The 26712-nt window shown below is 41.4% G+C and overlaps 54 non-coding genes and 2 pseudogenes across 54 annotated transcripts; all 56 read right to left on the bottom strand.

Annotated features, from left to right (window-relative positions):
- Positions 1-221: 221 nt before the first annotated feature.
- Positions 222-340, bottom strand: LOC142479478 (5S ribosomal RNA). Its single transcript, XR_012794169.1, has one exon. It is a non-coding gene; the product is annotated as a 5S ribosomal RNA (ribosomal RNA).
- A 286-nt stretch (positions 341-626) lies between these two features.
- Positions 627-745, bottom strand: LOC142479304 (5S ribosomal RNA). The gene has a single exon (XR_012794001.1). It is a non-coding gene; the product is annotated as a 5S ribosomal RNA (ribosomal RNA).
- Positions 746-1031: 286 nt separating this feature from the next.
- On the bottom strand, positions 1032-1150 carry LOC142478963 (5S ribosomal RNA). Its single transcript, XR_012793694.1, has one exon. It is a non-coding gene; the product is annotated as a 5S ribosomal RNA (ribosomal RNA).
- Positions 1151-1436: 286 nt separating this feature from the next.
- LOC142479135 (5S ribosomal RNA) lies at positions 1437-1555 on the bottom strand. The gene has a single exon (XR_012793865.1). It is a non-coding gene; the product is annotated as a 5S ribosomal RNA (ribosomal RNA).
- Positions 1556-1841: 286 nt separating this feature from the next.
- LOC142478962 (5S ribosomal RNA) lies at positions 1842-1960 on the bottom strand. The gene has a single exon (XR_012793693.1). It is a non-coding gene; the product is annotated as a 5S ribosomal RNA (ribosomal RNA).
- A 286-nt stretch (positions 1961-2246) lies between these two features.
- LOC142479303 (5S ribosomal RNA) lies at positions 2247-2365 on the bottom strand. Its single transcript, XR_012794000.1, has one exon. It is a non-coding gene; the product is annotated as a 5S ribosomal RNA (ribosomal RNA).
- Positions 2366-2651: 286 nt separating this feature from the next.
- LOC142478960 (5S ribosomal RNA) lies at positions 2652-2770 on the bottom strand. The gene has a single exon (XR_012793691.1). It is a non-coding gene; the product is annotated as a 5S ribosomal RNA (ribosomal RNA).
- A 286-nt stretch (positions 2771-3056) lies between these two features.
- On the bottom strand, positions 3057-3175 carry LOC142479253 (5S ribosomal RNA). The gene has a single exon (XR_012793983.1). It is a non-coding gene; the product is annotated as a 5S ribosomal RNA (ribosomal RNA).
- Positions 3176-3461: 286 nt separating this feature from the next.
- Positions 3462-3580, bottom strand: LOC142478959 (5S ribosomal RNA). The gene has a single exon (XR_012793690.1). It is a non-coding gene; the product is annotated as a 5S ribosomal RNA (ribosomal RNA).
- A 286-nt stretch (positions 3581-3866) lies between these two features.
- LOC142479134 (5S ribosomal RNA) lies at positions 3867-3985 on the bottom strand. Its single transcript, XR_012793864.1, has one exon. It is a non-coding gene; the product is annotated as a 5S ribosomal RNA (ribosomal RNA).
- Positions 3986-4271: 286 nt separating this feature from the next.
- On the bottom strand, positions 4272-4390 carry LOC142478958 (5S ribosomal RNA). The gene has a single exon (XR_012793689.1). It is a non-coding gene; the product is annotated as a 5S ribosomal RNA (ribosomal RNA).
- Positions 4391-4676: 286 nt separating this feature from the next.
- Positions 4677-4795, bottom strand: LOC142479256 (5S ribosomal RNA). The gene has a single exon (XR_012793986.1). It is a non-coding gene; the product is annotated as a 5S ribosomal RNA (ribosomal RNA).
- A 286-nt stretch (positions 4796-5081) lies between these two features.
- LOC142478957 (5S ribosomal RNA) lies at positions 5082-5200 on the bottom strand. The gene has a single exon (XR_012793688.1). It is a non-coding gene; the product is annotated as a 5S ribosomal RNA (ribosomal RNA).
- Positions 5201-5876: 676 nt separating this feature from the next.
- Positions 5877-5995, bottom strand: LOC142479477 (5S ribosomal RNA). The gene has a single exon (XR_012794168.1). It is a non-coding gene; the product is annotated as a 5S ribosomal RNA (ribosomal RNA).
- A 286-nt stretch (positions 5996-6281) lies between these two features.
- LOC142479300 (5S ribosomal RNA) lies at positions 6282-6400 on the bottom strand. Its single transcript, XR_012793998.1, has one exon. It is a non-coding gene; the product is annotated as a 5S ribosomal RNA (ribosomal RNA).
- A 286-nt stretch (positions 6401-6686) lies between these two features.
- Positions 6687-6805, bottom strand: LOC142478956 (5S ribosomal RNA). Its single transcript, XR_012793687.1, has one exon. It is a non-coding gene; the product is annotated as a 5S ribosomal RNA (ribosomal RNA).
- Positions 6806-7091: 286 nt separating this feature from the next.
- Positions 7092-7210, bottom strand: LOC142479180 (5S ribosomal RNA). The gene has a single exon (XR_012793911.1). It is a non-coding gene; the product is annotated as a 5S ribosomal RNA (ribosomal RNA).
- Positions 7211-7496: 286 nt separating this feature from the next.
- On the bottom strand, positions 7497-7615 carry LOC142479299 (5S ribosomal RNA). Its single transcript, XR_012793997.1, has one exon. It is a non-coding gene; the product is annotated as a 5S ribosomal RNA (ribosomal RNA).
- A 286-nt stretch (positions 7616-7901) lies between these two features.
- Positions 7902-8020, bottom strand: LOC142478955 (5S ribosomal RNA). Its single transcript, XR_012793686.1, has one exon. It is a non-coding gene; the product is annotated as a 5S ribosomal RNA (ribosomal RNA).
- A 286-nt stretch (positions 8021-8306) lies between these two features.
- On the bottom strand, positions 8307-8425 carry LOC142479133 (5S ribosomal RNA). The gene has a single exon (XR_012793863.1). It is a non-coding gene; the product is annotated as a 5S ribosomal RNA (ribosomal RNA).
- Positions 8426-8711: 286 nt separating this feature from the next.
- Positions 8712-8830, bottom strand: LOC142478954 (5S ribosomal RNA). Its single transcript, XR_012793685.1, has one exon. It is a non-coding gene; the product is annotated as a 5S ribosomal RNA (ribosomal RNA).
- Positions 8831-9116: 286 nt separating this feature from the next.
- Positions 9117-9235, bottom strand: LOC142479132 (5S ribosomal RNA). The gene has a single exon (XR_012793862.1). It is a non-coding gene; the product is annotated as a 5S ribosomal RNA (ribosomal RNA).
- A 286-nt stretch (positions 9236-9521) lies between these two features.
- LOC142478953 (5S ribosomal RNA) lies at positions 9522-9640 on the bottom strand. Its single transcript, XR_012793684.1, has one exon. It is a non-coding gene; the product is annotated as a 5S ribosomal RNA (ribosomal RNA).
- A 676-nt stretch (positions 9641-10316) lies between these two features.
- On the bottom strand, positions 10317-10435 carry LOC142478952 (5S ribosomal RNA). The gene has a single exon (XR_012793683.1). It is a non-coding gene; the product is annotated as a 5S ribosomal RNA (ribosomal RNA).
- A 286-nt stretch (positions 10436-10721) lies between these two features.
- Positions 10722-10840, bottom strand: LOC142479131 (5S ribosomal RNA). The gene has a single exon (XR_012793861.1). It is a non-coding gene; the product is annotated as a 5S ribosomal RNA (ribosomal RNA).
- Positions 10841-11126: 286 nt separating this feature from the next.
- LOC142478951 (5S ribosomal RNA) lies at positions 11127-11245 on the bottom strand. Its single transcript, XR_012793682.1, has one exon. It is a non-coding gene; the product is annotated as a 5S ribosomal RNA (ribosomal RNA).
- Positions 11246-11531: 286 nt separating this feature from the next.
- On the bottom strand, positions 11532-11650 carry LOC142479130 (5S ribosomal RNA). Its single transcript, XR_012793860.1, has one exon. It is a non-coding gene; the product is annotated as a 5S ribosomal RNA (ribosomal RNA).
- A 286-nt stretch (positions 11651-11936) lies between these two features.
- LOC142478949 (5S ribosomal RNA) lies at positions 11937-12055 on the bottom strand. The gene has a single exon (XR_012793680.1). It is a non-coding gene; the product is annotated as a 5S ribosomal RNA (ribosomal RNA).
- A 286-nt stretch (positions 12056-12341) lies between these two features.
- LOC142479155 (5S ribosomal RNA) lies at positions 12342-12460 on the bottom strand. Its single transcript, XR_012793885.1, has one exon. It is a non-coding gene; the product is annotated as a 5S ribosomal RNA (ribosomal RNA).
- A 286-nt stretch (positions 12461-12746) lies between these two features.
- Positions 12747-12865, bottom strand: LOC142478948 (5S ribosomal RNA). Its single transcript, XR_012793679.1, has one exon. It is a non-coding gene; the product is annotated as a 5S ribosomal RNA (ribosomal RNA).
- Positions 12866-13151: 286 nt separating this feature from the next.
- LOC142479298 (5S ribosomal RNA) lies at positions 13152-13270 on the bottom strand. Its single transcript, XR_012793996.1, has one exon. It is a non-coding gene; the product is annotated as a 5S ribosomal RNA (ribosomal RNA).
- Positions 13271-13556: 286 nt separating this feature from the next.
- LOC142479476 (5S ribosomal RNA) lies at positions 13557-13675 on the bottom strand. Its single transcript, XR_012794167.1, has one exon. It is a non-coding gene; the product is annotated as a 5S ribosomal RNA (ribosomal RNA).
- A 286-nt stretch (positions 13676-13961) lies between these two features.
- On the bottom strand, positions 13962-14080 carry LOC142479297 (5S ribosomal RNA). The gene has a single exon (XR_012793995.1). It is a non-coding gene; the product is annotated as a 5S ribosomal RNA (ribosomal RNA).
- A 286-nt stretch (positions 14081-14366) lies between these two features.
- LOC142478947 (5S ribosomal RNA) lies at positions 14367-14485 on the bottom strand. Its single transcript, XR_012793678.1, has one exon. It is a non-coding gene; the product is annotated as a 5S ribosomal RNA (ribosomal RNA).
- Positions 14486-14771: 286 nt separating this feature from the next.
- Positions 14772-14890, bottom strand: LOC142479271 (5S ribosomal RNA; annotated as a pseudogene).
- A 286-nt stretch (positions 14891-15176) lies between these two features.
- On the bottom strand, positions 15177-15295 carry LOC142478946 (5S ribosomal RNA). Its single transcript, XR_012793677.1, has one exon. It is a non-coding gene; the product is annotated as a 5S ribosomal RNA (ribosomal RNA).
- Positions 15296-15581: 286 nt separating this feature from the next.
- Positions 15582-15700, bottom strand: LOC142479270 (5S ribosomal RNA; annotated as a pseudogene).
- Positions 15701-15986: 286 nt separating this feature from the next.
- LOC142478945 (5S ribosomal RNA) lies at positions 15987-16105 on the bottom strand. The gene has a single exon (XR_012793676.1). It is a non-coding gene; the product is annotated as a 5S ribosomal RNA (ribosomal RNA).
- Positions 16106-16781: 676 nt separating this feature from the next.
- Positions 16782-16900, bottom strand: LOC142479474 (5S ribosomal RNA). The gene has a single exon (XR_012794165.1). It is a non-coding gene; the product is annotated as a 5S ribosomal RNA (ribosomal RNA).
- A 286-nt stretch (positions 16901-17186) lies between these two features.
- LOC142479473 (5S ribosomal RNA) lies at positions 17187-17305 on the bottom strand. Its single transcript, XR_012794164.1, has one exon. It is a non-coding gene; the product is annotated as a 5S ribosomal RNA (ribosomal RNA).
- Positions 17306-17981: 676 nt separating this feature from the next.
- LOC142478944 (5S ribosomal RNA) lies at positions 17982-18100 on the bottom strand. Its single transcript, XR_012793675.1, has one exon. It is a non-coding gene; the product is annotated as a 5S ribosomal RNA (ribosomal RNA).
- Positions 18101-18776: 676 nt separating this feature from the next.
- Positions 18777-18895, bottom strand: LOC142479472 (5S ribosomal RNA). The gene has a single exon (XR_012794163.1). It is a non-coding gene; the product is annotated as a 5S ribosomal RNA (ribosomal RNA).
- Positions 18896-19181: 286 nt separating this feature from the next.
- LOC142478943 (5S ribosomal RNA) lies at positions 19182-19300 on the bottom strand. The gene has a single exon (XR_012793674.1). It is a non-coding gene; the product is annotated as a 5S ribosomal RNA (ribosomal RNA).
- Positions 19301-19586: 286 nt separating this feature from the next.
- Positions 19587-19705, bottom strand: LOC142478942 (5S ribosomal RNA). The gene has a single exon (XR_012793673.1). It is a non-coding gene; the product is annotated as a 5S ribosomal RNA (ribosomal RNA).
- A 676-nt stretch (positions 19706-20381) lies between these two features.
- LOC142479471 (5S ribosomal RNA) lies at positions 20382-20500 on the bottom strand. Its single transcript, XR_012794162.1, has one exon. It is a non-coding gene; the product is annotated as a 5S ribosomal RNA (ribosomal RNA).
- Positions 20501-20786: 286 nt separating this feature from the next.
- LOC142478941 (5S ribosomal RNA) lies at positions 20787-20905 on the bottom strand. Its single transcript, XR_012793672.1, has one exon. It is a non-coding gene; the product is annotated as a 5S ribosomal RNA (ribosomal RNA).
- A 286-nt stretch (positions 20906-21191) lies between these two features.
- Positions 21192-21310, bottom strand: LOC142478940 (5S ribosomal RNA). Its single transcript, XR_012793671.1, has one exon. It is a non-coding gene; the product is annotated as a 5S ribosomal RNA (ribosomal RNA).
- Positions 21311-21986: 676 nt separating this feature from the next.
- LOC142479470 (5S ribosomal RNA) lies at positions 21987-22105 on the bottom strand. The gene has a single exon (XR_012794161.1). It is a non-coding gene; the product is annotated as a 5S ribosomal RNA (ribosomal RNA).
- A 286-nt stretch (positions 22106-22391) lies between these two features.
- Positions 22392-22510, bottom strand: LOC142479163 (5S ribosomal RNA). Its single transcript, XR_012793893.1, has one exon. It is a non-coding gene; the product is annotated as a 5S ribosomal RNA (ribosomal RNA).
- A 676-nt stretch (positions 22511-23186) lies between these two features.
- LOC142479469 (5S ribosomal RNA) lies at positions 23187-23305 on the bottom strand. Its single transcript, XR_012794160.1, has one exon. It is a non-coding gene; the product is annotated as a 5S ribosomal RNA (ribosomal RNA).
- Positions 23306-23981: 676 nt separating this feature from the next.
- Positions 23982-24100, bottom strand: LOC142478938 (5S ribosomal RNA). The gene has a single exon (XR_012793669.1). It is a non-coding gene; the product is annotated as a 5S ribosomal RNA (ribosomal RNA).
- Positions 24101-24386: 286 nt separating this feature from the next.
- On the bottom strand, positions 24387-24505 carry LOC142479468 (5S ribosomal RNA). Its single transcript, XR_012794159.1, has one exon. It is a non-coding gene; the product is annotated as a 5S ribosomal RNA (ribosomal RNA).
- A 286-nt stretch (positions 24506-24791) lies between these two features.
- LOC142478937 (5S ribosomal RNA) lies at positions 24792-24910 on the bottom strand. Its single transcript, XR_012793668.1, has one exon. It is a non-coding gene; the product is annotated as a 5S ribosomal RNA (ribosomal RNA).
- A 286-nt stretch (positions 24911-25196) lies between these two features.
- On the bottom strand, positions 25197-25315 carry LOC142478936 (5S ribosomal RNA). Its single transcript, XR_012793667.1, has one exon. It is a non-coding gene; the product is annotated as a 5S ribosomal RNA (ribosomal RNA).
- Positions 25316-25991: 676 nt separating this feature from the next.
- Positions 25992-26110, bottom strand: LOC142479466 (5S ribosomal RNA). Its single transcript, XR_012794158.1, has one exon. It is a non-coding gene; the product is annotated as a 5S ribosomal RNA (ribosomal RNA).
- Positions 26111-26396: 286 nt separating this feature from the next.
- LOC142478935 (5S ribosomal RNA) lies at positions 26397-26515 on the bottom strand. Its single transcript, XR_012793666.1, has one exon. It is a non-coding gene; the product is annotated as a 5S ribosomal RNA (ribosomal RNA).
- Positions 26516-26712: the final 197 nt, after the last annotated feature.

Raw genomic sequence — 26712 nt, 5'->3', positions numbered from 1 at the left:
AAATCAGAGACTGAGAAAATGACAGGTGCACTCAAATATACTATAGACGGAATTCTTGATGTCAGAATTCTATTTTGGAAGGTTGCATTGTGTTGAACTTTCAGAGGAAAAAACAATATATTTCTTTGCCACTCCGGGAAAAAAGTAGCAAGAAATGAAACATTTTCATTTGCTGCGAGGAATGCCATGTATATTTTCATTAGGGAAGCGAAAAATAAAAACCCCTACAGCACCTGGTATTCCCAGGCAGTCTCCCAACCCAGTACTAATCAAGCCTCACCCTGCTTAGCTTCCGAGATCTGACGGGATCGGGCGCTTTCAAGGTAGTATGGCCGTAGGTGGAGATTGCTGTCTCATGATATCCTCTCATTCTTAAATCCATGAGCCTATATCTTGCTCCATGCATACACAGAGACTGAGAAAATGACAGGTGCACTCAAATGTACTATAGACGGAATTCTTGATGTCAGAATTCTATTTTGGAAGGTTGCATTGTGTTGAACTTTCTGAGGAAAAAACGATATATTTCTTTGCCACTGCGGGAAAAAAGTAGTAAAAAATGAAACATTTTCATTTGCTGCAAGGAATGCCATGTATATTTTCATTAGGGAAGCAAAAAATAAAAACACCCACAGCACCTGGTATTCCCAGGCAGTCTCCCAACCCAGTACTAATCAAGCCTCACCCTGCTTAGCTTCCGAGATCTGACGGGATCGGGCGCTTTCAAGGTAGTATGGCCGTAGGTGGAGATTGCTGTCTCATGATATCCTCTCATTCTTAAATCCATGAGCCTATATCTTGCTCCATGCATACACAGAGACTGAGAAAATGACAGGTGCACTCAAATGTACTATAGACGGAATTCTTGATGTCAGAATTCTATTTTGGAAGGTTGCATTGTGTTGAACTTTCAGAGGAAAAAACGATATATTTCTTTGCCACTGCGGGAAAAAAGTAGCAAGAAATGAAACATTTTCATTTGCTGCGAGGAATGCCATGTATATTTTCATTAGGGAAGCGAAAAATAAAAACCCCTACAGCACCTGGTATTCCCAGGCAGTCTCCCAACCCAGTACTAATCAAGCCTCACCCTGCTTAGCTTCCGAGATCTGACGGGATCGGGCGCTGTCAAGGTAGTATGGCCGTAGGTGGAGATTGCTGTCTCATGATATCCTCTCATTCTTAAATCCATGAGCCTATATCTTGCTCCATGCATACACAGAGACTGAGAAAATGACAGGTGCACTCAAATGTACTATAGACGGAATTCTTGATGTCAGAATTCTATTTTGGAAGGTTGCATTGTGTTGAACTTTCAGAGGAAAAAACGATATATTTCTTTGCCACTGCGGGAAAAAAGTAGTAAAAAATGAAACATTTTCATTTGCTGCAAGGAATGCCATGTATATTTTCATTAGTGAAGCAAAAAATAAAAGCACTCACAGCACCTGGTATTCCCAGGCAGTCTCCCAACCCAGTACTAATCAAGCCTCACCCTGCTTAGCTTCCGAGATCTGACGGGATCGGGCGCTTTCAAGGTAGTATGGCCGTAGGTGGAGATTGCTGTCTCATGATATCCTCTCATTCTTAAATCCATGAGCCTATATCTTGCTCCATGCATACACAGAGACTGAGAAAATGACAGGTGCACTCAAATGTACTATAGACGGAATTCTTGATGTCAGAATTCTATTTTGGAAGGTTGCATTGTGTTGAACTTTCAGAGGAAAAAACTATATATTTCTTTGCCACTGCGGGAAAAAAGTAGCAAGAAATGAAACATTTTCATTTGCTGCGAGGAATGCCATGTATATTTTCATTAGGGAAGCGAAAAATAAAAACCCCTACAGCACCTGGTATTCCCAGGCAGTCTCCCAACCCAGTACTAATCAAGCCTCACCCTGCTTAGCTTCCGAGATCTGACGGGATCGGGCGCTGTCAAGGTAGTATGGCCGTAGGTGGAGATTGCTGTCTCATGATATCCTCTCATTCTTAAATCCATGAGCCTATATCTTGCTCCATGCATACACAGAGACTGAGAAAATGACAGGTGCACTCAAATGTACTATAGACGGAATTCTTGATGTCAGAATTCTATTTTGGAAGGTTGCATTGTGTTGAACTTTCAGAGGAAAAAACGATAGATTTCTTTGCCACTGCGGGAAAAAAGTAGTAAAAAATGAAACATTTTCATTTGCTGCAAGGAATGCCATGTATATTTTCATTAGGGAAGCAAAAAATAAAAACACCCACAGCACCTGGTATTCCCAGGCAGTCTCCCAACCCAGTACTAATCAAGCCTCACCCTGCTTAGCTTCCGAGATCTGACGGGATCGGGCGCTTTCAAGGTAGTATGGCCGTAGGTGGAGATTGCTGTCTCATGATATCCTCTCATTCTTAAATCCATGAGCCTATATCTTGCTCCATGCATACACAGAGACTGAGAAAATGACAGGTGCACTCAAATGTACTATAGACGGAATTCTTGATGTCAGAATTCTATTTTGGAAGGTTGCATTGTGTTGAACTTTCAGAGGAAAAAACGATATATTTCTTTGCCACTGCGGGAAAAAAGTAGCAAGAAATGAAACATTTTCATTTGCTGCGAGGAATGCCATGTATATTTTCATTAGGGAAGCGAAAAATAAAAACCCCTACAGCACCTGGTATTCCCAGGCAGTCTCCCAACCCAGTACTAATCAAGCCTCACCCTGCTTAGCTTCCGAGATCTGACGGGATCGGGCGCTGTCAAGGTAGTATGGCCGTAGGTGGAGATTGCTGTCTCATGATATCCTCTCATTCTTAAATCCATGAGCCTATATCTTGCTCCATGCATACACAGAGACTGAGAAAATGACAGGTGCACTCAAATGTACTATAGACGGAATTCTTGATGTCAGAATTCTATTTTGGAAGGTTGCATTGTGTTGAACTTTCAGAGGAAAAAACGATATATTTCTTTGCCACTGCGGGAAAAAAGTAGTAAAAAATGAAACATTTTCATTTGCTGCAAGGAATGCCATGTATATTTTCATTAGTGAAGCAAAAAATAAAAGCACTCACAGCACCTGGTATTCCCAGGCAGTCTCCCAACCCAGTACTAATCAAGCCTCACCCTGCTTAGCTTCCAAGATCTGACGGGATCGGGCGCTTTCAAGGTAGTATGGCCGTAGGTGGAGATTGCTGTCTCATGATATCCTCTCATTCTTAAATCCATGAGCCTATATCTTGCTCCATGCATACACAGAGACTGAGAAAATGACAGGTGCACTCAAATGTACTATAGACGGAATTCTTGATGTCAGAATTCTATTTTGGAAGGTTGCATTGTGTTGAACTTTCAGAGGAAAAAACGATATATTTCTTTGCCACTGCGGGAAAAAAGTAGCAAGAAATGAAACATTTTCATTTGCTGCGAGGAATGCCATGTATATTTTCATTAGGGAAGCGAAAAATAAAAACCCCTACAGCACCTGGTATTCCCAGGCAGTCTCCCAACCCAGTACTAATCAAGCCTCACCCTGCTTAGCTTCCGAGATCTGACGGGATCGGGCGCTGTCAAGGTAGTATGGCCGTAGGTGGAGATTGCTGTCTCATGATATCCTCTCATTCTTAAATCCATGAGCCTATATCTTGCTCCATGCATACACAGAGACTGAGAAAATGACAGGTGCACTCAAATGTACTATAGACGGAATTCTTGATGTCAGAATTCTATTTTGGAAGGTTGCATTGTGTTGAACTTTCAGAGGAAAAAACGATAGATTTATTTGCCACTGCGGGAAAAAAGTAGTAAAAAATGAAACATTTTCATTTGCTGCAAGGAATGCCATGTATATTTTCATTAGTGAAGCAAAAAATAAAAACACTCACAGCACCTGGTATTCCCAGGCAGTCTCCCAACCCAGTACTAATCAAGCCTCACCCTGCTTAGCTTCCGAGATCTGACGGGATCGGGCGCTTTCAAGGTAGTATGGCCGTAGGTGGAGATTGCTGTCTCATGATATCCTCTCATTCTTAAATCCATGAGCCTATATCTTGCTCCATGCATACACAGAGACTGAGAAAATGACAGGTGCACTCAAATGTACTATAGACGGAATTCTTGATGTCAGAATTCTATTTTGGAAGGTTGCATTGTGTTGAACTTTCAGAGGAAAAAACGATATATTTCTTTGCCACTGCGGGAAAAAAGTAGCAAGAAATGAAACATTTTCATTTGCTGCGAGGAATGCCATGTATATTTTCATTAGGGAAGCGAAAAATAAAAACCCCTACAGCACCTGGTATTCCCAGGCAGTCTCCCAACCCAGTACTAATCAAGCCTCACCCTGCTTAGCTTCCGAGATCTGACGGGATCGGGCGCTGTCAAGGTAGTATGGCCGTAGGTGGAGATTGCTGTCTCATGATATCCTCTCATTCTTAAATCCATGAGCCTATATCTTGCTCCATGCATACACAGAGACTGAGAAAATGACAGGTGCACTCAAATGTACTATAGACGGAATTCTTGATGTCAGAATTCTATTTTGGAAGGTTGCATTGTGTTGAACTTTCAGAGGAAAAAACGATATATTTCTTTGCCACTGCGGGAAAAAAGTAGCAAGAAATGAAACATTTTCATTTGCTGCGAGGAATGCCATGTATATTTTCATTAGGGAAGCGAAAAATAAAAACCCCTACAGCACCTGGTATTCCCAGGCAGTCTCCCAACCCAGTACTAATCAAGCCTCAACCTGCTTAGCTTCCGAGATCTGACGGGATCGGGCGCTGTCAAGGTAGTATGGCCGTAGGTGGAGATTGCTGTCTCATGATATCCTCTCATTCTTAAATCCATGAGCCTATATCTTGCTCCATGCATACACAGAGACTGAGAAAATGACAGGTGCACTCAAATGTACTATAGACGGAATTCTTGATGTCAGAATTCTATTTTGGAAGGTTGCATTGTGTTGAACTTTCAGAGGAAAAAACGATATATTTCTTTGCCACTGCGGGAAAAAAGTAGCAAGAAATGAAACATTTTCATTTGCTGCGAGGAATGCCATGTATATTTTCATTAGGGAAGCGAAAAATAAAAACCCCTACAGCACCTGGTATTCCCAGGCAGTCTCCCAACCCAGTACTAATCAAGCCTCACCCTGCTTAGCTTCCGAGATCTGACGGGATCGGGCGCTGTCAAGGTAGTATGGCCGTAGGTGGAGATTGCTGTCTCATGATATCCTCTCATTCTTAAATCCATGAGCCTATATCTTGCTCCATGCATACACAGAGACTGAGAAAATGACAGGTGCACTCAAATGTACTATAGACGGAATTCTTGATGTCAGAATTCTATTTTGGAAGGTTGCATTGTGTTGAACTTTCAGAGGAAAAAACGATAGATTTCTTTGCCACTGCGGGAAAAAAGTAGTAAAAAATTTCATAGGTGCCTATTTTCAACCTCCTCCTGTTTGGATTTGAACTCACTATCTCTTCCAAGTATCAGCTTGAACACTGCACACCCCAACTCTGTGAGCCACAAGCTCACCATATAACATGCTGAGTGTTCTGAGGCCTGTATGATATATTTCTAAATGACATGGGAGGCATAAGTGTATTATTGTGACCGTTAAAAAAATACATTCTTGAAGAATTACCTTAAATGGAGAAATTAAATCAGAGACTGAGAAAATGACAGGTGCACTCAAATATACTATAGACGGAATTCTTGATGTCAGAATTCTATTTTGGAAGGTTGCATTGTGTTGAACTTTCAGAGGAAAAAACAATATATTTCTTTGCCACTCCGGGAAAAAAGTAGCAAGAAATGAAACATTTTCATTTGCTGCGAGGAATGCCATGTATATTTTCATTAGGGAAGCGAAAAATAAAAACCCCTACAGCACCTGGTATTCCCAGGCAGTCTCCCAACCCAGTACTAATCAAGCCTCACCCTGCTTAGCTTCCGAGATCTGACGGGATCGGGCGCTTTCAAGGTAGTATGGCCGTAGGTGGAGATTGCTGTCTCATGATATCCTCTCATTCTTAAATCCATGAGCCTATATCTTGCTCCATGCATACACAGAGACTGAGAAAATGACAGGTGCACTCAAATGTACTATAGACGGAATTCTTGATGTCAGAATTCTATTTTGGAAGGTTGCATTGTGTTGAACTTTCTGAGGAAAAAACGATATATTTCTTTGCCACTGCGGGAAAAAAGTAGTAAAAAATGAAACATTTTCATTTGCTGCAAGGAATGCCATGTATATTTTCATTAGGGAAGCAAAAAATAAAAACACCCACAGCACCTGGTATTCCCAGGCAGTCTCCCAACCCAGTACTAATCAAGCCTCACCCTGCTTAGCTTCCGAGATCTGACGGGATCGGGCGCTTTCAAGGTAGTATGGCCGTAGGTGGAGATTGCTGTCTCATGATATCCTCTCATTCTTAAATCCATGAGCCTATATCTTGCTCCATGCATACACAGAGACTGAGAAAATGACAGGTGCACTCAAATGTACTATAGACGGAATTCTTGATGTCAGAATTCTATTTTGGAAGGTTGCATTGTGTTGAACTTTCAGAGGAAAAAACGATATATTTCTTTGCCACTGCGGGAAAAAAGTAGCAAGAAATGAAACATTTTCATTTGCTGCGAGGAATGCCATGTATATTTTCATTAGGGAAGCGAAAAATAAAAACCCCTACAGCACCTGGTATTCCCAGGCAGTCTCCCAACCCAGTACTAATCAAGCCTCACCCTGCTTAGCTTCCGAGATCTGACGGGATCGGGCGCTGTCAAGGTAGTATGGCCGTAGGTGGAGATTGCTGTCTCATGATATCCTCTCATTCTTAAATCCATGAGCCTATATCTTGCTCCATGCATACACAGAGACTGAGAAAATGACAGGTGCACTCAAATGTACTATAGACGGAATTCTTGATGTCAGAATTCTATTTTGGAAGGTTGCATTGTGTTGAACTTTCAGAGGAAAAAACGATATATTTCTTTGCCACTGCGGGAAAAAAGTAGTAAAAAATGAAACATTTTCATTTGCTGCAAGGAATGCCATGTATATTTTCATTAGTGAAGCAAAAAATAAAAGCACTCACAGCACCTGGTATTCCCAGGCAGTCTCCCAACCCAGTACTAATCAAGCCTCACCCTGCTTAGCTTCCGAGATCTGACGGGATCGGGCGCTGTCAAGGTAGTATGGCCGTAGGTGGAGATTGCTGTCTCATGATATCCTCTCATTCTTAAATCCATGAGCCTATATCTTGCTCCATGCATACACAGAGACTGAGAAAATGACAGGTGCACTCAAATGTACTATAGACGGAATTCTTGATGTCAGAATTCTATTTTGGAAGGTTGCATTGTGTTGAACTTTCAGAGGAAAAAACGATAGATTTCTTTGCCACTGCGGGAAAAAAGTAGTAAAAAATGAAACATTTTCATTTGCTGCAAGGAATGCCATGTATATTTTCATTAGGGAAGCAAAAAATAAAAACACCCACAGCACCTGGTATTCCCAGGCAGTCTCCCAACCCAGTACTAATCAAGCCTCACCCTGCTTAGCTTCCGAGATCTGACGGGATCGGGCGCTTTCAAGGTAGTATGGCCGTAGGTGGAGATTGCTGTCTCATGATATCCTCTCATTCTTAAATCCATGAGCCTATATCTTGCTCCATGCATACACAGAGACTGAGAAAATGACAGGTGCACTCAAATGTACTATAGACGGAATTCTTGATGTCAGAATTCTATTTTGGAAGGTTGCATTGTGTTGAACTTTCAGAGGAAAAAACGATATATTTCTTTGCCACTCCGGGAAAAAAGTAGCAAGAAATGAAACATTTTCATTTGCTGCGAGGAATGCCATGTATATTTTCATTAGGGAAGCGAAAAATAAAAACCCCTACAGCACCTGGTATTCCCAGGCAGTCTCCCAACCCAGTACTAATCAAGCCTCACCCTGCTTAGCTTCCGAGATCTGACGGGATCGGGCGCTGTCAAGGTAGTATGGCCGTAGGTGGAGATTGCTGTCTCATGATATCCTCTCATTCTTAAATCCATGAGCCTATATCTTGCTCCATGCATACACAGAGACTGAGAAAATGACAGGTGCACTCAAATGTACTATAGACGGAATTCTTGATGTCAGAATTCTATTTTGGAAGGTTGCATTGTGTTGAACTTTCAGAGGAAAAAACGATAGATTTCTTTGCCACTGCGGGAAAAAAGTAGTAAAAAATGAAACATTTTCATTTGCTGCAAGGAATGCCATGTATATTTTCATTAGTGAAGCAAAAAATAAAAGCACTCACAGCACCTGGTATTCCCAGGCAGTCTCCCAACCCAGTACTAATCAAGCCTCACCCTGCTTAGCTTCCGAGATCTGACGGGATCGGGCGCTTTCAAGGTAGTATGGCCGTAGGTGGAGATTGCTGTCTCATGATATCCTCTCATTCTTAAATCCATGAGCCTATATCTTGCTCCATGCATACACAGAGACTGAGAAAATGACAGGTGCACTCAAATGTACTATAGACGGAATTCTTGATGTCAGAATTCTATTTTGGAAGGTTGCATTGTGTTGAACTTTCAGAGGAAAAAACGATATATTTCTTTGCCACTGCGGGAAAAAAGTAGCAAGAAATGAAACATTTTCATTTGCTGCGAGGAATGCCATGTATATTTTCATTAGGGAAGCGAAAAATAAAAACCCCTACAGCACCTGGTATTCCCAGGCAGTCTCCCAACCCAGTACTAATCAAGCCTCACCCTGCTTAGCTTCCGAGATCTGACGGGATCGGGCGCTGTCAAGGTAGTATGGCCGTAGGTGGAGATTGCTGTCTCATGATATCCTCTCATTCTTAAATCCATGAGCCTATATCTTGCTCCATGCATACACAGAGACTGAGAAAATGACAGGTGCACTCAAATGTACTATAGACGGAATTCTTGATGTCAGAATTCTATTTTGGAAGGTTGCATTGTGTTGAACTTTCAGAGGAAAAAACGATATATTTCTTTGCCACTGCGGGAAAAAAGTAGTAAAAAATGAAACATTTTCATTTGCTGCAAGGAATGCCATGTATATTTTCATTAGTGAAGCAAAAAATAAAAGCACTCACAGCACCTGGTATTCCCAGGCAGTCTCCCAACCCAGTACTAATCAAGCCTCACCCTGCTTAGCTTCCGAGATCTGACGGGATCGGGCGCTTTCAAGGTAGTATGGCCGTAGGTGGAGATTGCTGTCTCATGATATCCTCTCATTCTTAAATCCATGAGCCTATATCTTGCTCCATGCATACACAGAGACTGAGAAAATGACAGGTGCACTCAAATGTACTATAGACGGAATTCTTGATGTCAGAATTCTATTTTGGAAGGTTGCATTGTGTTGAACTTTCAGAGGAAAAAACGATATATTTCTTTGCCACTGCGGGAAAAAAGTAGCAAGAAATGAAACATTTTCATTTGCTGCGAGGAATGCCATGTATATTTTCATTAGGGAAGCGAAAAATAAAAACCCCTACAGCACCTGGTATTCCCAGGCAGTCTCCCAACCCAGTACTAATCAAGCCTCACCCTGCTTAGCTTCCGAGATCTGACGGGATCGGGCGCTGTCAAGGTAGTATGGCCGTAGGTGGAGATTGCTGTCTCATGATATCCTCTCATTCTTAAATCCATGAGCCTATATCTTGCTCCATGCATACACAGAGACTGAGAAAATGACAGGTGCACTCAAATGTACTATAGACGGAATTCTTGATGTCAGAATTCTATTTTGGAAGGTTGCATTGTGTTGAACTTTCAGAGGAAAAAACGATAGATTTCTTTGCCACTGCGGGAAAAAAGTAGTAAAAAATTTCAGAGGTGCCTATATTCAACCTCCTCCTGTTTGGATTTGAACTCACTATCTCTTCCAAGTATCAGCTTGAACACTGCACACCCCAACTCTGTGAGCCACAAGCTCACCATATAACATGCTGAGTGTTCTGAGGCCTGTATGATATATTTCTAAATGACATGGGAGGCATAAGTGTATTATTGTGACCGTTAAAAAAATACATTCTTGAAGAATTACCTTAAATGGAGAAATTAAATCAGAGACTGAGAAAATGACAGGTGCACTCAAATATACTATAGACGGAATTCTTGATGTCAGAATTCTATTTTGGAAGGTTGCATTGTGTTGAACTTTCAGAGGAAAAAACAATATATTTCTTTGCCACTCCGGGAAAAAAGTAGCAAGAAATGAAACATTTTCATTTGCTGCGAGGAATGCCATGTATATTTTCATTAGGGAAGCGAAAAATAAAAACCCCTACAGCACCTGGTATTCCCAGGCAGTCTCCCAACCCAGTACTAATCAAGCCTCACCCTGCTTAGCTTCCGAGATCTGACGGGATCGGGCGCTGTCAAGGTAGTATGGCCGTAGGTGGAGATTGCTGTCTCATGATATCCTCTCATTCTTAAATCCATGAGCCTATATCTTGCTCCATGCATACACAGAGACTGAGAAAATGACAGGTGCACTCAAATGTACTATAGACGGAATTCTTGATGTCAGAATTCTATTTTGGAAGGTTGCATTGTGTTGAACTTTCAGAGGAAAAAACGATAGATTTCTTTGCCACTGCGGGAAAAAAGTAGTAAAAAATGAAACATTTTCATTTGCTGCAAGGAATGCCATGTATATTTTCATTAGTGAAGCAAAAAATAAAAACACTCACAGCACCTGGTATTCCCAGGCAGTCTCCCAACCCAGTACTAATCAAGCCTCACCCTGCTTAGCTTCCGAGATCTGACGGGATCGGGCGCTTTCAAGGTAGTATGGCCGTAGGTGGAGATTGCTGTCTCATGATATCCTCTCATTCTTAAATCCATGAGCCTATATCTTGCTCCATGCATACACAGAGACTGAGAAAATGACAGGTGCACTCAAATGTACTATAGACGGAATTCTTGATGTCAGAATTCTATTTTGGAAGGTTGCATTGTGTTGAACTTTCAGAGGAAAAAACGATATATTTCTTTGCCACTGCGGGAAAAAAGTAGCAAGAAATGAAACATTTTCATTTGCTGCGAGGAATGCCATGTATATTTTCATTAGGGAAGCGAAAAATAAAAACCCCTACAGCACCTGGTATTCCCAGGCAGTCTCCCAACCCAGTACTAATCAAGCCTCACCCTGCTTAGCTTCCGAGATCTGACGGGATCGGGCGCTGTCAAGGTAGTATGGCCGTAGGTGGAGATTGCTGTCTCATGATATCCTCTCATTCTTAAATCCATGAGCCTATATCTTGCTCCATGCATACACAGAGACTGAGAAAATGACAGGTGCACTCAAATGTACTATAGACGGAATTCTTGATGTCAGAATTCTATTTTGGAAGGTTGCATTGTGTTGAACTTTCAGAGGAAAAAACGATATATTTCTTTGCCACTGCGGGAAAAAAGTAGTAAAAAATGAAACATTTTCATTTGCTGCAAGGAATGCCATGTATATTTTCATTAGTGAAGCAAAAAATAAAAGCACTCACAGCACCTGGTATTCCCAGGCAGTCTCCCAACCCAGTACTAATCAAGCCTCACCCTGCTTAGCTTCCGAGATCTGACGGGATCGGGCGCTTTCAAGGTAGTATGGCCGTAGGTGGAGATTGCTGTCTCATGATATCCTCTCATTCTTAAATCCATGAGCCTATATCTTGCTCCATGCATACACAGAGACTGAGAAAATGACAGGTGCACTCAAATGTACTATAGACGGAATTCTTGATGTCAGAATTCTATTTTGGAAGGTTGCATTGTGTTGAACTTTCAGAGGAAAAAACGATATATTTCTTTGCCACTGCGGGAAAAAAGTAGCAAGAAATGAAACATTTTCATTTGCTGCGAGGAATGCCATGTATATTTTCATTAGGGAAGCGAAAAATAAAAACCCCTACAGCACCTGGTATTCCCAGGCAGTCTCCCAACCCAGTACTAATCAAGCCTCACCCTGCTTAGCTTCCGAGATCTGACGGGATCGGGCGCTGTCAAGGTAGTATGGCCGTAGGTGGAGATTGCTGTCTCATGATATCCTCTCATTCTTAAATCCATGAGCCTATATCTTGCTCCATGCATACACAGAGACTGAGAAAATGACAGGTGCACTCAAATGTACTATAGACGGAATTCTTGATGTCAGAATTCTATTTTGGAAGGTTGCATTGTGTTGAACTTTCTGAGGAAAAAACGATATATTTCTTTGCCACTGCGGGAAAAAAGTAGTAAAAAATGAAACATTTTCATTTGCTGCAAGGAATGCCATGTATATTTTCATTAGGGAAGCAAAAAATAAAAACACCCACAGCACCTGGTATTCCCAGGCAGTCTCCCAACCCAGTACTAATCAAGCCTCACCCTGCTTAGCTTCCGAGCTCTGACGGGATCGAGCGCTTTCAAGGTAGTATGGCCGTAGGTGGAGATTGCTGTCTCATGATATCCTCTCATTCTTAAATCCATGAGCCTATATCTTGCTCCATGCATACACAGAGACTGAGAAAATGACAGGTGCACTCAAATGTACTATAGACGGAATTCTTGATGTCAGAATTCTATTTTGGAAGGTTGCATTGTGTTGAACTTTCAGAGGAAAAAACGATAGATTTCTTTGCCACTGCGGGAAAAAAGTAGCAAGAAATGAAACATTTTCATTTGCTGCGAGGAATGCCATGTATATTTTCATTAGGGAAGCGAAAAATAAAAACCCCTACAGCACCTGGTATTCCCAGGCAGTCTCCCAACCCAGTACTAATCAAGCCTCACCCTGCTTAGCTTCCGAGATCTGACGGGATCGGGCGCTGTCAAGGTAGTATGGCCGTAGGTGGAGATTGCTGTCTCATGATATCCTCTCATTCTTAAATCCATGAGCCTATATCTTGCTCCATGCATACACAGAGACTGAGAAAATGACAGGTGCACTCAAATGTACTATAGACGGAATTCTTGATGTCAGAATTCTATTTTGGAAGGTTGCATTGTGTTGAACTTTCAGAGGAAAAAACGATAGATTTCTTTGCCACTGCGGGAAAAATGTAGTAAAAAATGAAACATTTTCATTTGCTGCAAGGAATGCCATGTATATTTTCATTAGGGAAGCAAAAAATAAAAACACCCACAGCACCTGGTATTCCCAGGCAGTCTCCCAACCCAGTACTAATCAAGCCTCACCCTGCTTAGCTTCCGAGATCTGACGGGATCGGGCGCTTTCAAGGTAGTATGGCCGTAGGTGGAGATTGCTGTCTCATGATATCCTCTCATTCTTAAATCCATGAGCCTATATCTTGCTCCATGCATACACAGAGACTGAGAAAATGACAGGTGCACTCAAATGTACTATAGACGGAATTCTTGATGTCAGAATTCTATTTTGGAAGGTTGCATTGTGTTGAACTTTCAGAGGAAAAAACGATATATTTCTTTGCCACTGCGGGAAAAAAGTAGCAAGAAATGAAACATTTTCATTTGCTGCGAGGAATGCCATGTATATTTTCATTAGGGAAGCGAAAAATAAAAACCCCTACAGCACCTGGTATTCCCAGGCAGTCTCCCAACCCAGTACTAATCAAGCCTCACCCTGCTTAGCTTCCGAGATCTGACGGGATCGGGCGCTTTCAAGGTAGTATGGCCGTAGGTGGAGATTGCTGTCTCATGATATCCTCTCATTCTTAAATCCATGAGCCTATATCTTGCTCCATGCATACACAGAGACTGAGAAAATGACAGGTGCACTCAAATGTACTATAGACGGAATTCTTGATGTCAGAATTCTATTTTGGAAGGTTGCATTGTGTTGAACTTTCTGAGGAAAAAACGATATATTTCTTTGCCACTGCGGGAAAAAAGTAGTAAAAAATGAAACATTTTCATTTGCTGCAAGGAATGCCATGTATATTTTCATTAGGGAAGCAAAAAATAAAAACACCCACAGCACCTGGTATTCCCAGGCAGTCTCCCAACCCAGTACTAATCAAGCCTCACCCTGCTTAGCTTCCGAGATCTGACGGGATCGGGCGCTTTCAAGGTAGTATGGCCGTAGGTGGAGATTGCTGTCTCATGATATCCTCTCATTCTTAAATCCATGAGCCTATATCTTGCTCCATGCATACACAGAGACTGAGAAAATGACAGGTGCACTCAAATGTACTATAGACGGAATTCTTGATGTCAGAATTCTATTTTGGAAGGTTGCATTGTGTTGAACTTTCAGAGGAAAAAACGATATATTTCTTTGCCACTGCGGGAAAAAAGTAGCAAGAAATGAAACATTTTCATTTGCTGCGAGGAATGCCATGTATATTTTCATTAGGGAAGCGAAAAATAAAAACCCCTACAGCACCTGGTATTCCCAGGCAGTCTCCCAACCCAGTACTAATCAAGCCTCACCCTGCTTAGCTTCCGAGATCTGACGGGATCGGGCGCTGTCAAGGTAGTATGGCCGTAGGTGGAGATTGCTGTCTCATGATATCCTCTCATTCTTAAATCCATGAGCCTATATCTTGCTCCATGCATACACAGAGACTGAGAAAATGACAGGTGCACTCAAATGTACTATAGACGGAATTCTTGATGTCAGAATTCTATTTTGGAAGGTTGCATTGTGTTGAACTTTCAGAGGAAAAAACGATAGATTTCTTTGCCACTGCGGGAAAAAAGTAGTAAAAAATGAAACATTTTCATTTGCTGCAAGGAATGCCATGTATATTTTCATTAGTGAAGCAAAAAATAAAAACACTCACAGCACCTGGTATTCCCAGGCAGTCTCCCAACCCAGTACTAATCAAGCCTCACAATGCTTAGCTTCCGAGATCTGACGGGATCGGGCGCTTTCAAGGTAGTATGGCCGTAGGTGGAGATTGCTGTCTCATGATATCCTCTCATTCTTAAATCCATGAGCCTATATCTTGCTCCATGCATACACAGAGACTGAGAAAATGACAGGTGCACTCAAATGTACTATAGACGGAATTCTTGATGTCAGAATTCTATTTTGGAAGGTTGCATTGTGTTGAACTTTCAGAGGAAAAAACGATATATTTCTTTGCCACTGCGGGAAAAAAGTAGCAAGAAATGAAACATTTTCATTTGCTGCGAGGAATGCCATGTATATTTTCATTAGGGAAGCGAAAAATAAAAACCCCTACAGCACCTGGTATTCCCAGGCAGTCTCCCAACCCAGTACTAATCAAGCCTCACCCTGCTTAGCTTCCGAGATCTGACGGGATCGGGCGCTGTCAAGGTAGTATGGCCGTAGGTGGAGATTGCTGTCTCATGATATCCTCTCATTCTTAAATCCATGAGCCTATATCTTGCTCCATGCATACACAGAGACTGAGAAAATGACAGGTGCACTCAAATGTACTATAGACGGAATTCTTGATGTCAGAATTCTATTTTGGAAGGTTGCATTGTGTTGAACTTTCAGAGGAAAAAACGATAGATTTCTTTGCCACTGCGGGAAAAAAGTAGTAAAAAATGAAACATTTTCATTTGCTGCAAGGAATGCCATGTATATTTTCATTAGTGAAGCAAAAAATAAAAACACTCACAGCACCTGGTATTCCCAGGCAGTCTCCCAACCCAGTACTAATCAAGCCTCACAATGCTTAGCTTCCGAGATCTGACGGGATCGGGCGCTTTCAAGGTAGTATGGCCGTAGGTGGAGATTGCTGTCTCATGATATCCTCTCATTCTTAAATCCATGAGCCTATATCTTGCTCCATGCATACACAGAGACTGAGAAAATGACAGGTGCACTCAAATGTACTATAGACGGAATTCTTGATGTCAGAATTCTATTTTGGAAGGTTGCATTGTGTTGAACTTTCAGAGGAAAAAACGATATATTTCTTTGCCACTGCGGGAAAAAAGTAGCAAGAAATGAAACATTTTCATTTGCTGCGAGGAATGCCATGTATATTTTCATTAGGGAAGCGAAAAATAAAAACCCCTACAGCACCTGGTATTCCCAGGCAGTCTCCCAACCCAGTACTAATCAAGCCTCACCCTGCTTAGCTTCCGAGATCTGACGGGATCGGGCGCTGTCAAGGTAGTATGGCCGTAGGTGGAGATTGCTGTCTCATGATATCCTCTCATTCTTAAATCCATGAGCCTATATCTTGCTCCATGCATACACAGAGACTGAGAAAATGACAGGTGCACTCAAATGTACTATAGACGGAATTCTTGATGTCAGAATTCTATTTTGGAAGGTTGCATTGTGTTGAACTTTCAGAGGAAAAAACGATAGATTTCTTTGCCACTGCGGGAAAAAAGTAGTAAAAAATTTCAGAGGTGCCTATATTCAACCTCCTCCTGTTTGGATTTGAACTCACTATCTCTTCCAAGTATCAGCTTGAACACTGCACACCCCAACTCTGTGAGCCACAAGCTCACCATATAACATGCTGAGTGTTCTGAGGCCTGTATGATATATTTCTAAATGACATGGGAGGCATAAGTGTATTATTGTGACCGTTAAAAAAATACATTCTTGAAGAATTACCTTAAATGGAGAAATTAAATCAGAGACTGAGAAAATGACAGGTGCACTCAAATATACTATAGACGGAATTCTTGATGTCAGAATTCTATTTTGGAAGGTTGCATTGTGTTGAACTTTCAGAGGAAAAAACAATATATTTCTTTGCCACTCCGGGAAAAAAGTAGCAAGAAATGAAACATTTTCATTTGCTGCGAGGAATGCCATGTATATTTTCATTAGGGAAGCGAAAAATAAAAACCCCTACAGCACCTGGTATTCCCAGGCAGTCTCCCAACCCAGTACTAATCAAGCCTCACCCTGCTTAGCTTCCGAGATCTGACGGGATCGGGCGCTTTCAAGGTAGTATGGCCGTAGGTGGAGATTGCTGTCTCATGATATCCTCTCATTCTTAAATCCATGAGCCTATATCTTGCTCCATGCATACACAGAGACTGAGAAAATGACAGGTGCACTCAAATGTACTATAGACGGAATTCTTGATGTCAGAATTCTATTTTGGAAGGTTGCATTGTGTTGAACTTTCAGAGGAAAAAACGATAGATTTCTTTGCCACTGCGGGAAAAAAGTAGCAAGAAATGAAACATTTTCATTTGCTGCGAGGAATGCCATGTATATTTTCATTAGGGAAGCGAAAAATAAAAACCCCTACAGCACCTGGTATTCCCAGGCAGTCTCCCAACCCAGTACTAATCAAGCCTCACCCTGCTTAGCTTCCGAGATCTGACGGGATCGGGCGCTTTCAAGGTAGTATGGCCGTAGGTGGAGATTGCTGTCTCATGATATCCTCTCATTCTTAAATCCATGAGCCTATATCTTGCTCCATGCATACACAGAGACTGAGAAAATGACAGGTGCACTCAAATGTACTATAGACGGAATTCTTGATGTCAGAATTCTATTTTGGAAGGTTGCATTGTGTTGAACTTTCAGAGGAAAAAACGATAGATTTCTTTGCCACTGCGGGAAAAAAGTAGTAAAAAATTTCAGAGGTGCCTATATTCAACCTCCTCCTGTTTGGATTTGAACTCACTATCTCTTCCAAGTATCAGCTTGAACACTGCACACCCCAACTCTGTGAGCCACAAGCTCACCATATAACATGCTGAGTGTTCTGAGGCCTGTATGATATATTTCTAAATGACATGGGAGGCATAAGTGTATTATTGTGACCGTTAAAAAAATACATTCTTGAAGAATTACCTTAAATGGAGAAATTAAATCAGAGACTGAGAAAATGACAGGTGCACTCAAATATACTATAGACGGAATTCTTGATGTCAGAATTCTATTTTGGAAGGTTGCATTGTGTTGAACTTTCAGAGGAAAAAACAATATATTTCTTTGCCACTCCGGGAAAAAAGTAGCAAGAAATGAAACATTTTCATTTGCTGCGAGGAATGCCATGTATATTTTCATTAGGGAAGCGAAAAATAAAAACCCCTACAGCACCTGGTATTCCCAGGCAGTCTCCCAACCCAGTACTAATCAAGCCTCACCCTGCTTAGCTTCCGAGATCTGACGGGATCGGGCGCTGTCAAGGTAGTATGGCCGTAGGTGGAGATTGCTGTCTCATGATATCCTCTCATTCTTAAATCCATGAGCCTATATCTTGCTCCATGCATACACAGAGACTGAGAAAATGACAGGTGCACTCAAATGTACTATAGACGGAATTCTTGATGTCAGAATTCTATTTTGGAAGGTTGCATTGTGTTGAACTTTCAGAGGAAAAAACGATAGATTTCTTTGCCACTGCGGGAAAAAAGTAGTAAAAAATTTCAGAGGTGCCTATATTCAACCTCCTCCTGTTTGGATTTGAACTCACTATCTCTTCCAAGTATCAGCTTGAACACTGCACACCCCAACTCTGTGAGCCACAAGCTCACCATATAACATGCTGAGTGTTCTGAGGCCTGTATGATATATTTCTAAATGACATGGGAGGCATAAGTGTATTATTGTGACCGTTAAAAAAATACATTCTTGAAGAATTACCTTAAATGGAGAAATTAAATCAGAGACTGAGAAAATGACAGGTGCACTCAAATATACTATAGACGGAATTCTTGATGTCAGAATTCTATTTTGGAAGGTTGCATTGTGTTGAACTTTCAGAGGAAAAAACAATATATTTCTTTGCCACTCCGGGAAAAAAGTAGCAAGAAATGAAACATTTTCATTTGCTGCGAGGAATGCCATGTATATTTTCATTAGGGAAGCGAAAAATAAAAACCCCTACAGCACCTGGTATTCCCAGGCAGTCTCCCAACCCAGTACTAATCAAGCCTCACCCTGCTTAGCTTCCGAGATCTGACGGGATCGGGCGCTTTCAAGGTAGTATGGCCGTAGGTGGAGATTGCTGTCTCATGATATCCTCTCATTCTTAAATCCATGAGCCTATATCTTGCTCCATGCATACACAGAGACTGAGAAAATGACAGGTGCACTCAAATGTACTATAGACGGAATTCTTGATGTCAGAATTCTATTTTGGAAGGTTGCATTGTGTTGAACTTTCAGAGGAAAAAACGATAGATTTCTTTGCCACTGCGGGAAAAAAGTAGCAAGAAATGAAACATTTTCATTTGCTGCGAGGAATGCCATGTATATTTTCATTAGGGAAGCGAAAAATAAAAACCCCTACAGCACCTGGTATTCCCAGGCAGTCTCCCAACCCAGTACTAATCAAGCCTCACCCTGCTTAGCTTCCGAGATCTGACGGGATCGGGCGCTGTCAAGGTAGTATGGCCGTAGGTGGAGATTGCTGTCTCATGATATCCTCTCATTCTTAAATCCATGAGCCTATATCTTGCTCCATGCATACACAGAGACTGAGAAAATGACAGGTGCACTCAAATGTACTATAGACGGAATTCTTGATGTCAGAATTCTATTTTGGAAGGTTGCATTGTGTTGAACTTTCAGAGGAAAAAACGATAGATTTCTTTGCCACTGCGGGAAAAAAGTAGCAAGAAATGAAACATTTTCATTTGCTGCGAGGAATGCCATGTATATTTTCATTAGGGAAGCGAAAAATAAAAACCCCTACAGCACCTGGTATTCCCAGGCAGTCTCCCAACCCAGTACTAATCAAGCCTCACCCTGCTTAGCTTCCGAGATCTGACGGGATCGGGCGCTGTCAAGGTAGTATGGCCGTAGGTGGAGATTGCTGTCTCATGATATCCTCTCATTCTTAAATCCATGAGCCTATATCTTGCTCCATGCATACACAGAGACTGAGAAAATGACAGGTGCACTCAAATGTACTATAGACGGAATTCTTGATGTCAGAATTCTATTTTGGAAGGTTGCATTGTGTTGAACTTTCAGAGGAAAAAACGATAGATTTCTTTGCCACTGCGGGAAAAAAGTAGTAAAAAATTTCAGAGGTGCCTATATTCAACCTCCTCCTGTTTGGATTTGAACTCACTATCTCTTCCAAGTATCAGCTTGAACACTGCACACCCCAACTCTGTGAGCCACAAGCTCACCATATAACATGCTGAGTGTTCTGAGGCCTGTATGATATATTTCTAAATGACATGGGAGGCATAAGTGTATTATTGTGACCGTTAAAAAAATACATTCTTGAAGAATTACCTTAAATGGAGAAATTAAATCAGAGACTGAGAAAATGACAGGTGCACTCAAATATACTATAGACGGAATTCTTGATGTCAGAATTCTATTTTGGAAGGTTGCATTGTGTTGAACTTTCAGAGGAAAAAACAATATATTTCTTTGCCACTCCGGGAAAAAAGTAGCAAGAAATGAAACATTTTCATTTGCTGCGAGGAATGCCATGTATATTTTCATTAGGGAAGCGAAAAATAAAAACCCCTACAGCACCTGGTATTCCCAGGCAGTCTCCCAACCCAGTACTAATCAAGCCTCACCCTGCTTAGCTTCCGAGATCTGACGGGATCGGGCGCTTTCAAGGTAGTATGGCCGTAGGTGGAGATTGCTGTCTCATGATATCCTCTCATTCTTAAATCCATGAGCCTATATCTTGCTCCATGCATACACAGAGACTGAGAAAATGACAGGTGCACTCAAATGTACTATAGACGGAATTCTTGATGTCAGAATTCTATTTTGGAAGGTTGCATTGTGTTGAACTTTCAGAGGAAAAAACGATAGATTTCTTTGCCACTGCGGGAAAAAAGTAGCAAGAAATGAAACATTTTCATTTGCTGCGAGGAATGCCATGTATATTTTCATTAGGGAAGCGAAAAATAAAAACCCCTACAGCACCTGGTATTCCCAGGCAGTCTCCCAACCCAGTACTAATCAAGCCTCACCCTGCTTAGCTTCCGAGATCTGACGGGATCGGGCGCTGTCAAGGTAGTATGGCCGTAGGTGGAGATTGCTGTCTCATGATATCCTCTCATTCTTAAATCCATGAGCCTATATCTTGCTCCATGCATACACAGAGACTGAGAAAATGACAGGTGCACTCAAATGTACTATAGACGGAATTCTTGATGTCAGAATTCTATTTTGGAAGGTTGCATTGTGTTGAACTTTCAGAGGAAAAAACGATAGATTTCTTTGCCACTGCGGGAAAAAAGTAGCAAGAAATGAAACATTTTCATTTGCTGCGAGGAATGCCATGTATATTTTCATTAGGGAAGCGAAAAATAAAAACCCCTACAGCACCTGGTATTCCCAGGCAGTCTCCCAACCCAGTACTAATCAAGCCTCACCCTGCTTAGCTTCCGAGATCTGACGGGATCGGGCGCTGTCAAGGTAGTATGGCCGTAGGTGGAGATTGCTGTCTCATGATATCCTCTCATTCTTAAATCCATGAGCCTATATCTTGCTCCATGCATACACAGAGACTGAGAAAATGACAGGTGCACTCAAATGTACTATAGACGGAATTCTTGATGTCAGAATTCTATTTTGGAAGGTTGCATTGTGTTGAACTTTCAGAGGAAAAAACGATAGATTTCTTTGCCACTGCGGGAAAAAAGTAGTAAAAAATTTCAGAGGTGCCTATATTCAACCTCCTCCTGTTTGGATTTGAACTCACTATCTCTTCCAAGTATCAGCTTGAACACTGCACACCCCAACTCTGTGAGCCACAAGCTCACCATATAACATGCTGAGTGTTCTGAGGCCTGTATGATATATTTCTAAATGACATGGGAGGCATAAGTGTATTATTGTGACCGTTAAAAAAATACATTCTTGAAGAATTACCTTAAATGGAGAAATTAAATCAGAGACTGAGAAAATGACAGGTGCACTCAAATATACTATAGACGGAATTCTTGATGTCAGAATTCTATTTTGGAAGGTTGCATTGTGTTGAACTTTCAGAGGAAAAAACAATATATTTCTTTGCCACTCCGGGAAAAAAGTAGCAAGAAATGAAACATTTTCATTTGCTGCGAGGAATGCCATGTATATTTTCATTAGGGAAGCGAAAAATAAAAACCCCTACAGCACCTGGTATTCCCAGGCAGTCTCCCAACCCAGTACTAATCAAGCCTCACCCTGCTTAGCTTCCGAGATCTGACGGGATCGGGCGCTTTCAAGGTAGTATGGCCGTAGGTGGAGATTGCTGTCTCATGATATCCTCTCATTCTTAAATCCATGAGCCTATATCTTGCTCCATGCATACACAGAGACTGAGAAAATGACAGGTGCACTCAAATGTACTATAGACGGAATTCTTGATGTCAGAATTCTATTTTGGAAGGTTGCATTGTGTTGAACTTTCAGAGGAAAAAACGATAGATTTCTTTGCCACTGCGGGAAAAAAGTAGCAAGAAATGAAACATTTTCATTTGCTGCGAGGAATGCCATGTATATTTTCATTAGGGAAGCGAAAAATAAAAACCCCTACAGCACCTGGTATTCCCAGGCAGTCTCCCAACCCAGTACTAATCAAGCCTCACCCTGCTTAGCTACCGAGATCTGACGGGATCGGGCGCTGTCAAGGTAGTATGGCCGTAGGTGGAGATTGCTGTCTCATGATATCCTCTCATTCTTAAATCCATGAGCCTATATCTTGCTCCATGCATACACAGAGACTGAGAAAATGACAGGTGCACTCAAATGTACTATAGACGGAATTCTTGATGTCAGAATTCTATTTTGGAAGGTTGCATTGTGTTGAACTTTCAGAGGAAAAAACGATAGATTTCTTTGCCACTGCGGGAAAAAAGTAGTAAAAAATTTCAGAGGTGCCTATATTCAACCTCCTCCTGTTTGGATTTGAACTCACTATCTCTTCCAAGTATCAGCTTGAACACTGCACACCCCAACTCTGTGAGCCACAAGCTCACCATATAACATGCTGAGTGTTCTGAGGCCTGTATGATATATTTCTAAATGACATGGGAGGCATAAGTGTATTATTGTGACCGTTAAAAAAATACATTCTTGAAGAATTACCTTAAATGGAGAAATTAAATCAGAGACTGAGAAAATGACAGGTGCACTCAAATATACTATAGACGGAATTCTTGATGTCAGAATTCTATTTTGGAAGGTTGCATTGTGTTGAACTTTCAGAGGAAAAAACAATATATTTCTTTGCCACTCCGGGAAAAAAGTAGCAAGAAATGAAACATTTTCATTTGCTGCGAGGAATGCCATGTATATTTTCTTTAGGGAAGCGAAAAATAAAAACCCCTACAGCACCTGGTATTCCCAGGCAGTCTCCCAACCCAGTACTAATCAAGCCTCACCCTGCTTAGCTTCCGAGATCTGACGGGATCGGGCGCTTTCAAGGTAGTATGGCCGTAGGTGGAGATTGCTGTCTCATGATATCCTCTCATTCTTAAATCCATGAGCCTATATCTTGCTCCATGCATACACAGAGACTGAGAAAATGACAGGTGCACTCAAATGTACTATAGACGGAATTCTTGATGTCAGAATTCTATTTTGGAAGGTTGCATTGTGTTGAACTTTCAGAGGAAAAAACGATAGATTTCTTTGCCACTGCGGGAAAAAAGTAGTAAAAAATTTCAGAGGTGCCTATATTCAACCTCCTCCTGTTTGGATTTGAACTCACTATCTCTTCCAAGTATCAGCTTGAACACTGCACACCCCAACTCTGTGAGCCACAAGCTCACCATATAACATGCTGAGTGTTCTGAGGCCTGTATGATATATTTCTAAATGACATGGGAGGCATAAGTGTATTATTGTGACCGTTAAAAAAATACATTCTTGAAGAATTACCTTAAATGGAGAAATTAAATCAGAGACTGAGAAAATGACAGGTGCACTCAAATATACTATAGACGGAATTCTTGATGTCAGAATTCTATTTTGGAAGGTTGCATTGTGTTGAACTTTCAGAGGAAAAAACAATATATTTCTTTGCCACTCCGGGAAAAAAGTAGCAAGAAATGAAACATTTTCATTTGCTGCGAGGAATGCCATGTATATTTTCATTAGGGAAGCGAAAAATAAAAACCCCTACAGCACCTGGTATTCCCAGGCAGTCTCCCAACCCAGTACTAATCAAGCCTCACCCTGCTTAGCTTCCGAGATCTGACGGGATCGGGCGCTGTCAAGGTAGTATGGCCGTAGGTGGAGATTGCTGTCTCATGATATCCTCTCATTCTTAAATCCATGAGCCTATATCTTGCTCCATGCATACACAGAGACTGAGAAAATGACAGGTGCACTCAAATATACTATAGACGGAATTCTTGATGTCAGAATTCTATTTTGGAAGGTTGCATTGTGTTGAACTTTCAGAGGAAAAAACAATATATTTCTTTGCCACTCCGGGAAAAAAGTAGCAAGAAATGAAACATTTTCATTTGCTGCGAGGAATGCCATGTATATTTTCTTTAGGGAAGCGAAAAATAAAAACCCCTACAGCACCTGGTATTCCCAGGCAGTCTCCCAACCCAGTACTAATCAAGCCTCACCCTGCTTAGCTTCCGAGATCTGACGGGATCGGGCGCTTTCAAGGTAGTATGGCCGTAGGTGGAGATTGCTGTCTCATGATATCCTCTCATTCTTAAATCCATGAGCCTATATCTTGCTCCATGCATACACAGAGACTGAGAAAATGACAGGTGCACTCAAATGTACTATAGACGGAATTCTTGATGTCAGAATTCTATTTTGGAAGGTTGCATTGTGTTGAACTTTCAGAGGAAAAAACGATAGATTTCTTTGCCACTGCGGGAAAAAAGTAGCAAGAAATGAAACATTTTCATTTGCTGCGAGGAATGCCATGTATATTTTCATTAGGGAAGCGAAAAATAAAAACCCCTACAGCACCTGGTATTCCCAGGCAGTCTCCCAACCCAGTACTAATCAAGCCTCACCCTGCTTAGCTTCCGAGATCTGACGGGATCGGGCGCTGTCAAGGTAGTATGGCCGTAGGTGGAGATTGCTGTCTCATGATATCCTCTCATTCTTAAATCCATGAGCCTATATCTTGCTCCATGCATACACAGAGACTGAGAAAATGACAGGTGCACTCAAATGTACTATAGACGGAATTCTTGATGTCAGAATTCTATTTTGGAAGGTTGCATTGTGTTGAACTTTCAGAGGAAAAAACGATAGATTTCTTTGCCACTGCGGGAAAAAAGTAGCAAGAAATGAAACATTTTCATTTGCTGCGAGGAATGCCATGTATATTTTCATTAGGGAAGCGAAAAATAAAAACCCCTACAGCACCTGGTATTCCCAGGCAGTCTCCCAACCCAGTACTAATCAAGCCTCACCCTGCTTAGCTTCCGAGATCTGACGGGATCGGGCGCTGTCAAGGTAGTATGGCCGTAGGTGGAGATTGCTGTCTCATGATATCCTCTCATTCTTAAATCCATGAGCCTATATCTTGCTCCATGCATACACAGAGACTGAGAAAATGACAGGTGCACTCAAATGTACTATAGACGGAATTCTTGATGTCAGAATTCTATTTTGGAAGGTTGCATTGTGTTGAACTTTCAGAGGAAAAAACGATAGATTTCTTTGCCACTGCGGGAAAAAAGTAGTAAAAAATTTCAGAGGTGCCTATATTCAACCTCCTCCTGTTTGGATTTGAACTCACTATCTCTTCCAAGTATCAGCTTGAACACTGCACACCCCAACTCTGTGAGCCACAAGCTCACCATATAACATGCTGAGTGTTCTGAGGCCTGTATGATATATTTCTAAATGACATGGGAGGCATAAGTGTATTATTGTGACCGTTAAAAAAATACATTCTTGAAGAATTACCTTAAATGGAGAAATTAAATCAGAGACTGAGAAAATGACAGGTGCACTCAAATATACTATAGACGGAATTCTTGATGTCAGAATTCTATTTTGGAAGGTTGCATTGTGTTGAACTTTCAGAGGAAAAAACAATATATTTCTTTGCCACTCCGGGAAAAAAGTAGCAAGAAATGAAACATTTTCATTTGCTGCGAGGAATGCCATGTATATTTTCATTAGGGAAGCGAAAAATAAAAACCCCTACAGCACCTGGTATTCCCAGGCAGTCTCCCAACCCAGTACTAATCAAGCCTCACCCTGCTTAGCTTCCGAGATCTGACGGGATCGGGCGCTTTCAAGGTAGTATGGCCGTAGGTGGAGATTGCTGTCTCATGATATCCTCTCATTCTTAAATCCATGAGCCTATATCTTGCTCCATGCATACACAGAGACTGAGAAAATGACAGGTGCACTCAAATGTACTATAGACGGAATTCTTGATGTCAGAATTCTATTTTGGAAGGTTGCATTGTGTTGAACTTTCAGAGGAAAAAACGATAGATTTCTTTGCCACTGCGGGAAAAAAGTAGCAAGAAATGAAACATTTTCATTTGCTGCGAGGAATGCCATGTATATTTTCATTAGGGAAGCGAAAAATAAAAACCCCTACAGCACCTGGTATTCCCAGGCAGTCTCCCAACCCAGTACTAATCAAGCCTCACCCTGCTTAGCTTCCGAGATCTGACGGGATCGGGCGCTGTCAAGGTAGTATGGCCGTAGGTGGAGATTGCTGTCTCATGATATCCTCTCATTCTTAAATCCATGAGCCTATATCTTGCTCCATGCATACACAGAGACTGAGAAAATGACAGGTGCACTCAAATGTACTATAGACGGAATTCTTGATGTCAGAATTCTATTTTGGAAGGTTGCATTGTGTTGAACTTTCAGAGGAAAAAACGATAGATTTCTTTGCCAC

Source organism: Ascaphus truei, unplaced genomic scaffold (assembly GCF_040206685.1).
Source record: "Ascaphus truei isolate aAscTru1 unplaced genomic scaffold, aAscTru1.hap1 HAP1_SCAFFOLD_240, whole genome shotgun sequence".
Lineage (NCBI taxonomy): Eukaryota > Metazoa > Chordata > Amphibia > Anura > Ascaphidae > Ascaphus > Ascaphus truei.
The sequence above is the reverse complement of the archived record's forward strand: the minus strand, read 5'-3'. Positions and strand labels throughout refer to the sequence as shown.